This window comes from Bombus flavifrons, chromosome 3 (assembly GCF_040668555.2).
Source record: "Bombus flavifrons isolate JBK064 chromosome 3, iyBomFlav1_principal, whole genome shotgun sequence".
Taxonomy (NCBI): Eukaryota; Metazoa; Arthropoda; class Insecta; order Hymenoptera; family Apidae; genus Bombus; species Bombus flavifrons.
In genome coordinates this window covers 18,414,838-18,425,690 of record NC_138444.1, presented here as the reverse complement: position 1 = coordinate 18,425,690, position 10,853 = coordinate 18,414,838, and positions in this window count along the sequence as shown.

Sequence of the window (10,853 nt, the reverse complement as noted above, 5' to 3'; positions counted from 1 at the left end):
TCGTGTGATCTTCGAAGCGAGGTGAACAACTAACCAAATCGATTTCTAGATGACGATCGTTATCTATGCATTGGATGCATCTTCCTCGTAAGATGTATAGATTCTGCAAAGCGATGGTTATTCAAATTGGTAGATAGCAAGAAGGAAGTGCGCGTCTTCTACTTGGGTTCGTCTCAATGATTCGCGTGATTGAAAGCCAGCTTGGTATTCTCAGTGTCGCGAGATGCATTTAGAAAGCGATGAAAAACAACGATCTGCATTATGAGTCACGAAACGTATCGCACGTTCTTGCGAATCGAAGATTTTGTCTCACATTTTGAAGAGCGATCGATTTAACTTTGCAAACCTAATTCGCTTCCCTCGCGTATCTTAAGGCGGATGAAAATAACTGTTTTGTTACGTACACACTGACATTCACGAGTCTCCAGATATCTTATATTTTCGATAAAACTTCGATATTTGATGTAAATTACGATCAACTACTCTCGTTTCCATTTAACGTGTCAAGTTGACGGTCCATCGCGTGCTTTTACGATCGCTTAAATTTTTCTATTTTCAAAGCAAACATCGTGTTATGCTTTTCTAACCGCAGTATTTTTCCATCTGACATTCTGCGAAACGAAACCACCAAACTTTGTTTTAATTCCTCGCACATCAACGATGGATGAACGAGCGTGTCAATATCAAAATGCCCATCAAAACTTCAAAGTTCACGGATAAATGTCCAATTCCTCTGAAAGCGAAAGGTAGCCAGGCGCTACGAAACCGAAGCTCCCCGATTAACGTAACAAATTACATAATCGTAGTTTCTTTCGCGTCGATCGCGAGATCACGACGAATTAACCTATTCGTAAAAAAAAGGAAGAAAAAAGAAGTAGAAAAAAAAGAGCAGAAGATAATAGCGCTTTGTCCTTCGAGGCGAAAGACTTTTATTTTTATCGCGTGACAAGGATTGCTTCGGCAGGGAAGAAAATCGAAGAAGGAAACAAGGTCCGTTATCCTTCGAGTGGTATCTATTTAAAGGAATGATCGCGTGGAATGCCAATGATCGTTTCCTCGCTGCTCAAAAAATGCGCACACCTGCGAAAACGTTACTGTGCTTTGAAAGCCGTGCCTGAGCAACGAAATTCTGTTTGATGATCGGCTAATTTGCTAAACCACAGCCGTTGACGCGTCGATCGCGCGGTAAATGCATCATGGGGCTGCATCGGAATATAAATTTAATGGCTCAGGACTTTGAGTAGTTGAAACGATCGAGAGTTTTGTACGGATGAATTTTAACGCTAGAATTACCAAATTAGTTAAAACTTCAGGATCTCAGGTTTTTACATTGGCAATTACTAAAAACGTGCAGGAACTTTTGCCAAAATTAATTTATCAAATTCCTTTGTTATCTTCTAAACGTTTCAACGACTACTTCGCCTTGGATATTTTGCATATCACGGGATTCCTGTGCATTCTCCTACTTTTCGTACATTTCTCACAAACGTGCAAACATTCGTAGTTTAAATATTGTATCTTCAAGTTCTTAATTCTATCTCGAAAACCATCGAGCCAGAAAATTTCGTTTTTGAATCGTCGCGCGATCCCACGATGCTTTGTAACGCGATCGCTGATCGATCACGTTCTTATATCCTCAAGGGCTGGCATTGTATGCTAACTTTCCCCGCGAAAAATCTATTTCACCAAGTAACGTTAAAACGAAACATTCGAAGGCAAATGAATTTTAACGCCAAGTTTCAATGCTGCGCTTTAACGAAGGTGATAATTGTAGGTTGTTCAATTAGATTTTAAGATAAATTTTCCTCAAAGACGGTAAGTTGCAAATGCGAAACGTCGAGACTTTCTTATGAACGTACTTGACGACGTCTAATGCAATTTAACGAAGGTTTTATCATGACGTCTGCCGTGTCGTTTAATTGGAACGAGATCAGCGGTTCGTTTCTATCGGCTCTTACATTCTTGCGCATAATTTACGATCTTGTTTATTACATGGATAAACAACTGCCGTCTTTCATATTCAAATTACCGAATCCACAGAGTTTCAATTAGAAGTCTGTACTCGAGAGACTGCGATTAATTGGAATATTGTCTGAGAAAAGTTTGACATTGAAATATTGATTTAAAGCACAGCCTAAGGATCTACGCGATAGTTTCCAGAGATATATTGTTCTTAATTCTTTTCTTAATTTACAATTCCATTTCCGAAGCTTTAACTTATTACTTGATTCTCTTTGCTTAGGAATCCATTTTATTTGTTTCGCAGAATTTTCGCCTGCAAAGTTATAACATATTTAATAACACCGTTTCCCTCGGTTAAAATGTCCTGTTTAGCATTTTTTTCATTTTCGCGCTACGAATCTTCGCGTTTTAAATTAAATTAAAAGCAGAACGGAGACGACGCAAAGATAAAATAAGAAGAGGAACTTCAGATTTCCTCGGTTTCGAAATGGCAGGGAGAACGTTTCTTAATTAAAGAGGGCAGGACGCGTATTAATATGGATATTTTCAAGACTTAATTTCCTCCATTAAATTATCTACTTCCACAAAACAGAGGCTACTTCCTTGAATGAGATTCACATAATTATCCTGGCGAATTATTCAAAATACTTTCCCATTTCCGTAATGAAGAACAAAAGGGAGAAACGAGTAACAATGACGATTAGTCGGAGACAAGATCAAAGACGCGCTCGATCACGATCAGCGATTCTCTCGGATGATCTTTGAGGTCGGTACGTGAAACCATCTCGATCGTTATCAGGGTACGAGGCACGATTCCAATGGAAATCGTGCGGCCCTGGCGTGACATATGCCGCGACGGTGAAAGGAAAAGAAGAAGAGGCAACCGCGACCATATCAGCTGAAGCCTTCGAGGCTGGCTCGAGCTTTCTCTGCCCGCGGCCAAAGCGAGCGGAAGCCTGGTCGCGTCTGGAATGTTAGACACCAGGCTCCATCTAGCGCGATCCGCTGGATCTTCTATGTCGTGATCCATGATCCATGATTCGGATTTAACGATCGAGTTAAAATCCTTTCGTTAAAACATCGACTAACAATAAATTCGCCGTTAAGTACTCGTTCCAGCAGAAACGTTAATTATACCGGTATAATGTCTTTTATAATTGTAAAAAGAAGTTGATAAGCTCGTTCGATTTATAGTTTTACAAAGTTATCGGATTCGAATTTCGTAGTTAAAAATATTTGTTTCCTTCTCGAACGTATTGCTCGCGTGATCGATTCGTAAGCCATGACCTGGATTTTACAAGTACAAGTAAATACGTTTGGGAAGAAATTAAACGTTAAATATAAAACTCTGATTCCGTTTAAAAGAGCAGCAAATTAATTCGCTCGTCCAATATCTACGATTTTTATTTCTAACGCGATACAGCATTTATCAAAAGTTTCTATTTCTTTTCACGCGATAAACCTCCGTAAACGCCCCGTTGCCAATTCAGTTTTAAATTGCTTCCAAGTAAAAATCATTTCTTTAATAGTTATAAATCGTTTAATCGTTAAATAGTTAGAAATAGTTCGTTTAATAATTTCTAAAAGTTTCTTACCGATGTAAATTATACCCTACGTTTTACAAATCGCAACACCCAAGGGATCAGAATCACCGATTAAAGCCGATCGAATAATAGCGACGTTCGCAGAGAGCTTATCGACGAGAAAGCAAGGGGGAAACAAGCCCTTTGGCTCGTTAATTCTCCTTTTGTAATTCAGTCCGACGTGGCTAGCGTTTATTGGCGCGACACTGAAATCCAGGGATTCTGCGGCAACGATTCGAAGAGAAAAATCGAACCAGCCTCTTTTCCTTCGTTCCCACCTCTCGGTGAAAGAGCTACGTATAGACAGTCGAAGCTATCTGTTGCATCTCCAGGACTTGACCCCACTCGTCCTTGGCCCAATGGTCCTGGAATCACCCTCGAACCACCCTTTTGCTGCACGCGTGTCTCTAATGGCGCCCCTAGCAAGCAGCAACCATTTTAGTTGCTATGGTGTACGCGCTGCTTCGGCACAATTAAGCCTTTTAGATTAGTTTTTAAAATGGAAATTAATCCGAATTAATCAAAGTTTAAAGTAAAATACGCGAACGATGTTTACGAGCTTCGCGAAGAATCGCAGTCCGTTTAATGAAAAAGTTGTTAACTGACGTGGGAGTCGTTCGTTTAAGATTTCAGCTGCGTTGATGGTAATTTAAAAGACCGATGGAAATTGGAGATTTTTGTATCAAATGATTGGTAAATCGTGTGGACACTTATGACGATAAGCAGGAAGTGTTCGTATTTCTTAAACAATTACGCGCAAATAATTACGGTCGGTAATAAGAGCACCGATTCGAGTGGACTTGAGAAATTCTTCGGAATGCGAAACGATATTTTGACGTAACATCTTCTCGAATTAATCCCCTGTCAAATTACAAGATATCAATTAAAAATCGGGACTGCTTCCCTAGAGAAATTCATAGAGTAGCGGCAACACGGAGAAAGATGAGAATCCTCTGGTCGAGATTGGAAAGCTAATTTTAGCATCGTTCTATGAATCTTTAATTCTCGTGCGCGCTTACTTGCCACGGTGAATATTTCTCGACCAAGCAACCTGAGCTATTGCCATTGAATTTCGTTTGGGCGCTGAAGAAAGACAGAATGGTCCTCGGAGACGAGATGGAATTTTAATTGACACTTTATGCTTTATTTAGAGCATATTCACGCTACTTTAAGTATACCAACGCTATACTGAATTTTTATAGTTCGGAATATTTATGGATTTTTGGAACGTTCGAAACGTTGATCAATCGTTAAGTCGTACCGGTGTATTTGCGTGTAAATCGAAAAGATTCCTGACATTTGATAAATTTAAAAGAGATTACCGTTATACGAGTATATTTGTCTAGCTTGAATTATTAACTTCAATTAACCTTAACTGATTAATAAATAATTTGTTAGAGCGCAATATACGCAATATTAAAGTACGATATATTAAAGTTAAACAACGTATTACAAAGGCAGATTCGTTTAAAACGATAGGTGCTCGAAATGACTAGAACTTTCTAGGTGAGCCAATAACTGGCCAAATAAATGGGACAAGTTACCTGAAATTCGACAAACGGGACGCATTAGTCGATAACGCTGCGGAACAATGCGGTGGAAGCTACACGTAGCTTCTTCCTTTCGAGTAATACGCTTACCGTAGCGACAGGAAGCTCAGGAAAAAGATGAACAATTAACGAGTAGAAACGCGAAACGAGAATTTTTTCCTACAGAAATATCGCAAAAATATTTCCAGCATAGATCCAGCTACGAGACACTCGTCTCAACTCGACGAACTTTTATCTCGTCAAGGATAACGAGCTTTGTCGCTTAAAGTAAGTACAATCGATGCAGAGAAGGAAGAAAATCGACATCTCAACAATGGTATTACCTCGAACGTGTAAGAAAACCGACTAAATATAGAATTTAATGTTACAACCTGGCAGTACGATTCAATACAACAACTGAATACAGTTACTTTCACAAGGGTGTTATTCCTATTTTCTTCCTTGCACACAACCACGAGTTCTTGTCCCCTTTTCCTCGTACGATTCATAACTCGTTTCCTACGCAATCTTATCGCGTTTCGTATCTTCTACACGTACAATCATCAACCGATTCAATTCGATACACACGCCGCGGAAATATAATATATCGCTGGAAATACCTTCTCGACGCTAGATATTATATGTACAGGATTTTACATGTTTTCCATTCGTGTTACCAACGATCAAATAATATTAATATACGATTAATATAATGTATTTAATAATATCAAATAATATTAATGTAAAATGGGGAGAATTAAAATTATACGATGAAATTATGCGGCTATGATAAGTAAGATTTTATCAAAATTGTATCACTTGCACATTTTTACTAATTAGGCTTTCTAGTTGGTAGTAATAGTAGTAAGTTAGTAATTAGGTTCAATTTTAATGTTAAGGATAATTTAATTAAATTAATGGTATAATGGATAATGGTAATTCGTAAAGGTAGAAGCTGTGAAGTTATTGCCAACTATGTTGGACCAACCACCAATATACGTATCGGAGTACTAACCTATATATGGGAATATACGTTATAATTAGTACGTCGCTAATTAATCATATCGAAAGTAATAGCCAATATATCAACTATAATATATGTTTCCATAGATAGTTTAAAATCGATCATCGAACCACACGAAATCCCAACATGCCCACCTTTTCTCGAGGAATTTTTCGATAAAAGTCGAGCGATTTAAACTGAAAATCCATAACCGTGACCACTCGAACTTGCTGGGAGAATCGAATGAAGGAAGAGACAACGACGAACCGCGATCGAGAAAAGAAGCTTCGAATTATGTGATTGAAGTGTCGTAAAGCTCCAGGAGCCGATCTTGTCGCGGTAAATTGAATTTTATCGCAGGTTATTGCCACGAACCTAAAAATTTTCCGGAAGAGTTTCAAGATTGCTAAGGTAATCCTTCAAGGGACGAGTTTTGAAAATTGCGGTATCGTTTTTTCAGAGAAGTATTAATCAGAATTTATGTGGAACCAGCTTTTAACCAGAGATCTCAGAATGAAAAAAATGAATCAAGCGAGGCTAAATATTTTTATAGCATTAAGAAATTCCTTTTTTTAATTTCTAACACATCGATAGTTTTACAAAGCCTTAGAGGATAATTTTTGCAATTTACCTATTACCTATTACAGTTGCCTATTACAGTCGAAACAAAAATTCTTCTACGATAGCCAGAATTTAATTACCAAAGGCAGACCAAACGTTAATTGCGTATCACGCGAGAATTATACAATTCCAAGTGAGGACAATGCACTATTTTTATCTTACGATAATTTATCACCGCATTGATTAAAACAAATTCAGAGTTGTAACATATTAAACGCGATCTAAATTCTATTCTTATCAACGTCGGTTTTACAAGATAACCCTGAACACGCCTTCTGTATTATGTTTCGCAATTTAACAATGGCAGAAAGATCAAACGTTAATTTCATATCACGCGAGATTTACATGTTCAGAGCCAGAAGAATAAAAAGTCACGTTTGTCTTACAGAAATTTATCTTCGGGTTAATTTAAATAAACTGCTAATTTATAACTCGTTAAATATAATTTAAATTCCCCTTTTAAACAACGCGAGTGAATAAAGTTTCGATTTTCGTCGCACGTGCCTGCAAAGCAACAGCCTCTCGCGTTTGCCAACGTAATCGTTGCTGGTATCGGTGTTTCCACGTGGAGAACGCCAGGGCGAGAAGTCACGCGAGCAGAACGAGTGCCCGTAAACCGTCACGTGAGAATTCTCGACGACGTCTGTTCCGAAATACGTAGAATCGACAGACAACTCTTGTTTGATATTCCTCCGGCGTTATATTCGAGAGAAAAATCTCGTGGAAAGTCGCCGTGACCGCCTATCTGTCTAGAAAGATTTCTCGTAGAATAAAGATATATATTTATAGTTTGTATACGGCTGCACGAGAGGCATAAACTAAACGGATGTGCGAAGGATTCTGTCTTCGAGGCTGTCTTTCTTGCCATGGATAATAAGGACGTTCATTTTTAGACGTTTAACAGCACGAAAGAAAATTCTGATTTTTATTTTATACCCGATCGCGTGACAAATCGTTCGTGAGTTACTTCGCTGGAAAAGTAAATGAACAGGGGCTGATTATAGTGATTTCTACGCTATATAGGGTAAGAAAGTTACGTATAAGCGAGCATGAGGTGATTCTTCGTAAAAAGATGTGGAGATATAGAAATTTGTTCCTTAGACGCTTCGTTCCCGAGAAAATCGATTTCGACAATTTGCCGAGCATACCTGAACCGAATAAATCGAAAATGTGAAATAAAATTTGTGTTAGAACTTAATCTTGAAATTAAGATTAATAAACTGTGGAAGACACAATGTGTGTATTGAAACAATACTTTATGATTTTTATTAAACAAAGTTATAAGTAAAATACAAGTAAGCGTTATGAACGTTGACAGTTGGCTAGTTGTTCACAGACTGGCTTGCTTAGTGACCCATGGCCCTTAAAAAGGTTTAGAACCCCACTCTGTATGCAGTAATGAGTGTGACCTGTGTGGGTGTCTGTGTGGCGTCACATGTGCTACAGAACCTTCTAGTAGCTTCTCGACGTGTCCATCGAGAATGTTCCATCCACATCCTTAAGCTTCTTCCGCAAAATTCTCGAAAGAGCATGCACGTGCTAGCCGCCATGGTACATCTCACGAACGCGCACTAGTGGGGATAGCGTTGGACAATGAAGGGAAGAATCCATACGATCAACCACCTTATCTGCATGCGATTGATATCGTTGTATTCCAACAATTTGCCGTTTAAGATTTCGCTTCATTCTCAAAGAAAAAAAAAAAGAAAAAGATAGAATTTCCACGTGTTTGTTGAGACTTGGCCTAGTATTTTGTTCTACATTTTGCAACTTACTGTCACGCGTAGAGTAACATCCCGTCGATTGTTTCTCCTGTCTGGTCCAGAATTTGCCACGTCCAACTACACTTGATAATTTGTCAAACTCGCTTTTTTCGAAAAGGAAACGTCGTGAATTTTATCCCATATTTTCTTCTCATTTCCTCGTAAGCGATCGCCTCGTGTCTGCTTTTACATAATTTTGATTGCACTCTGTATATTACCGTTTATAAATACTTGCGCAATTTATATCGAACGAATTTTTTTAACGAAATCGAAAATTTTGGCATTTGGTCGATTATGAAACTTAATGAAATCGAACCAAGTAGACTGATACGACGAATGATCATTAATTGTTAATTGTTAGAAGCGTGCCTATAGTATCAAGAGGCGTCGTTAATTTATTATTTGATCGAATTTTCGTGAAATCTTCGAACGGCGAAATACGAAGCAAAATATTTGTTGCTCTGCAACTCATCACCAAAAAGGCGAAACGATACAAAGCGGCGCTTCAGCGTTTTGCGTTTGTATGATAACATTTAGTACCTGTGCATCGTGACGTTTATCATTTGTACATAAGTTGCATTTCTCTTGGTGTGACGACAACGACAAGTATGAATAAACGATTGATTTGTAGTAAGGATATTTGCGGAAGATATTAATAAACTCGCACAATTAATAAATTCTACTTGTATATTACGTTTTTGGAGGAATTCCAGTCGTGTTTAAGTGGAAATAAAATTTTGCACAAGTTCCGCTGGTTCCCTGTTACGTACGTGTACTTTATCCTTGAAATTACTTCGAAGAGCAGCCATTCCATTTAAAGTTCCTATAACTTTTGCTATTTCAGAATTGCAAATTATCTTGAGAAAGTACAAAACACAAATCATCTTTGCCCTTCGGAACTAACGTACTAAATCTCCACACGATTTCGATACGATTGGCAAATAAATGATCAAAGAAGGAAACGATGCCCTTCTGAACGTACAATATTAAGTCTATATTGATTTATACATACGCAGTATTAATTCTAATTATTATTCCAATGTTAATTATACGTTGAACTTTATACCGTCCAGGATCTTCACCTTGCTCGTCTTAAGGAACCCTCTTGATAAAACCAATAAAGTCAACTAAGCTATCCAAACACTCTTCCGCCCTATCTTCTTCGTCCGATCTTTCCAAATCCACCAAATCCAACCCAAACAATTCCTCATTATCCGGAATTTCATTCTCCGTAATTCATATTCTTTTCGCATATCTAGGAAATGGTTATAGCCAGCCTAAAGCATCGACAACTAAACGTTCCACATCGATCCCAGCCACAAGTTCATGACGTGACAACAAATTTCGAAGAATCCCACAGGATCTACCTAATTCACCCCAAGTCAAACACACCGATTCTCCGACCCCTAATCACGTATCAAACTTGGACAATCCCAGAAAATGAAGATCAACATCCAGAAAATAAAGGGCCGGAGGGATGTCTATTCGAGCGAAGATCAATCTATCAAACTGATTCGTCGAGTTTATATTCCCGTTTCTTTCGATTCTTCGAAACGTGCCGCGTGTCAGGTTTTATATTTTTCGGCTTTAGCCATTTTCACCACGATCCGGCGCAAGTTCGTCAAGAAGAAAACAGCCAGTTTTGCCTGCACACACGGCCTAGCCTGAACGGGTTGGGCATATCGATCTCGAGAGAGGCAAAGATCGTCCTGCATGAAGCTTTCTGGCGGTCGAGTGGGGTGTCAGGGGCGTACCACGGGGCTCGACGCCACCTGCGACGACCTTGACCTACGGGGTTCCTCTCGCGCCGGCGTCACGTCCTCGCCCTCTTCCATCGCAACCGCTTTTCTCTCTGTTCGGTTTCTTCGACGAATATCCTGAATCTCTCGTCCCATCTCGCCCCTGAAGATCTTCAAAACGTCGCATTTCCATTCTTTATCCTTGTCACTTTCTCTTCAAACGCCTTTCTCTCGTTCATCAACCTCTTTTGCGTCGCTTGTTACCACGATCCATCGTCGTGCTTCCTCCGATATACCGCATAGTTGGTTCACATCGGTTCGTTTTGTCGTTTCTTGCCGGCAGTGCTGGTTCTTATTTCTATCGTTGTTTAACAAAACCCGGACGTCTGTTTGAATTTTCGGTTTTGTCGTCCGTGGTTTCAGACGGAGAGTAGCCTTATCGGAGACTGATTTTTTAGCGCTCTATCGAATGCTAGGAGTCGATGGGGTGGTTCGTGCGTTTGACAGATTTTTCCCGCTCGTGCGATCTTCTTTTTCCTTCTGCGCTGTAGCTCTGTGTTTTTTTTTTTTGGTTCTCGTCCTTTCGATGGCTTCATTTTTCGTGGGACTTTAAAGGACGTTCGATCGGAGGTTTCGTGTCATAGCCACGCTCG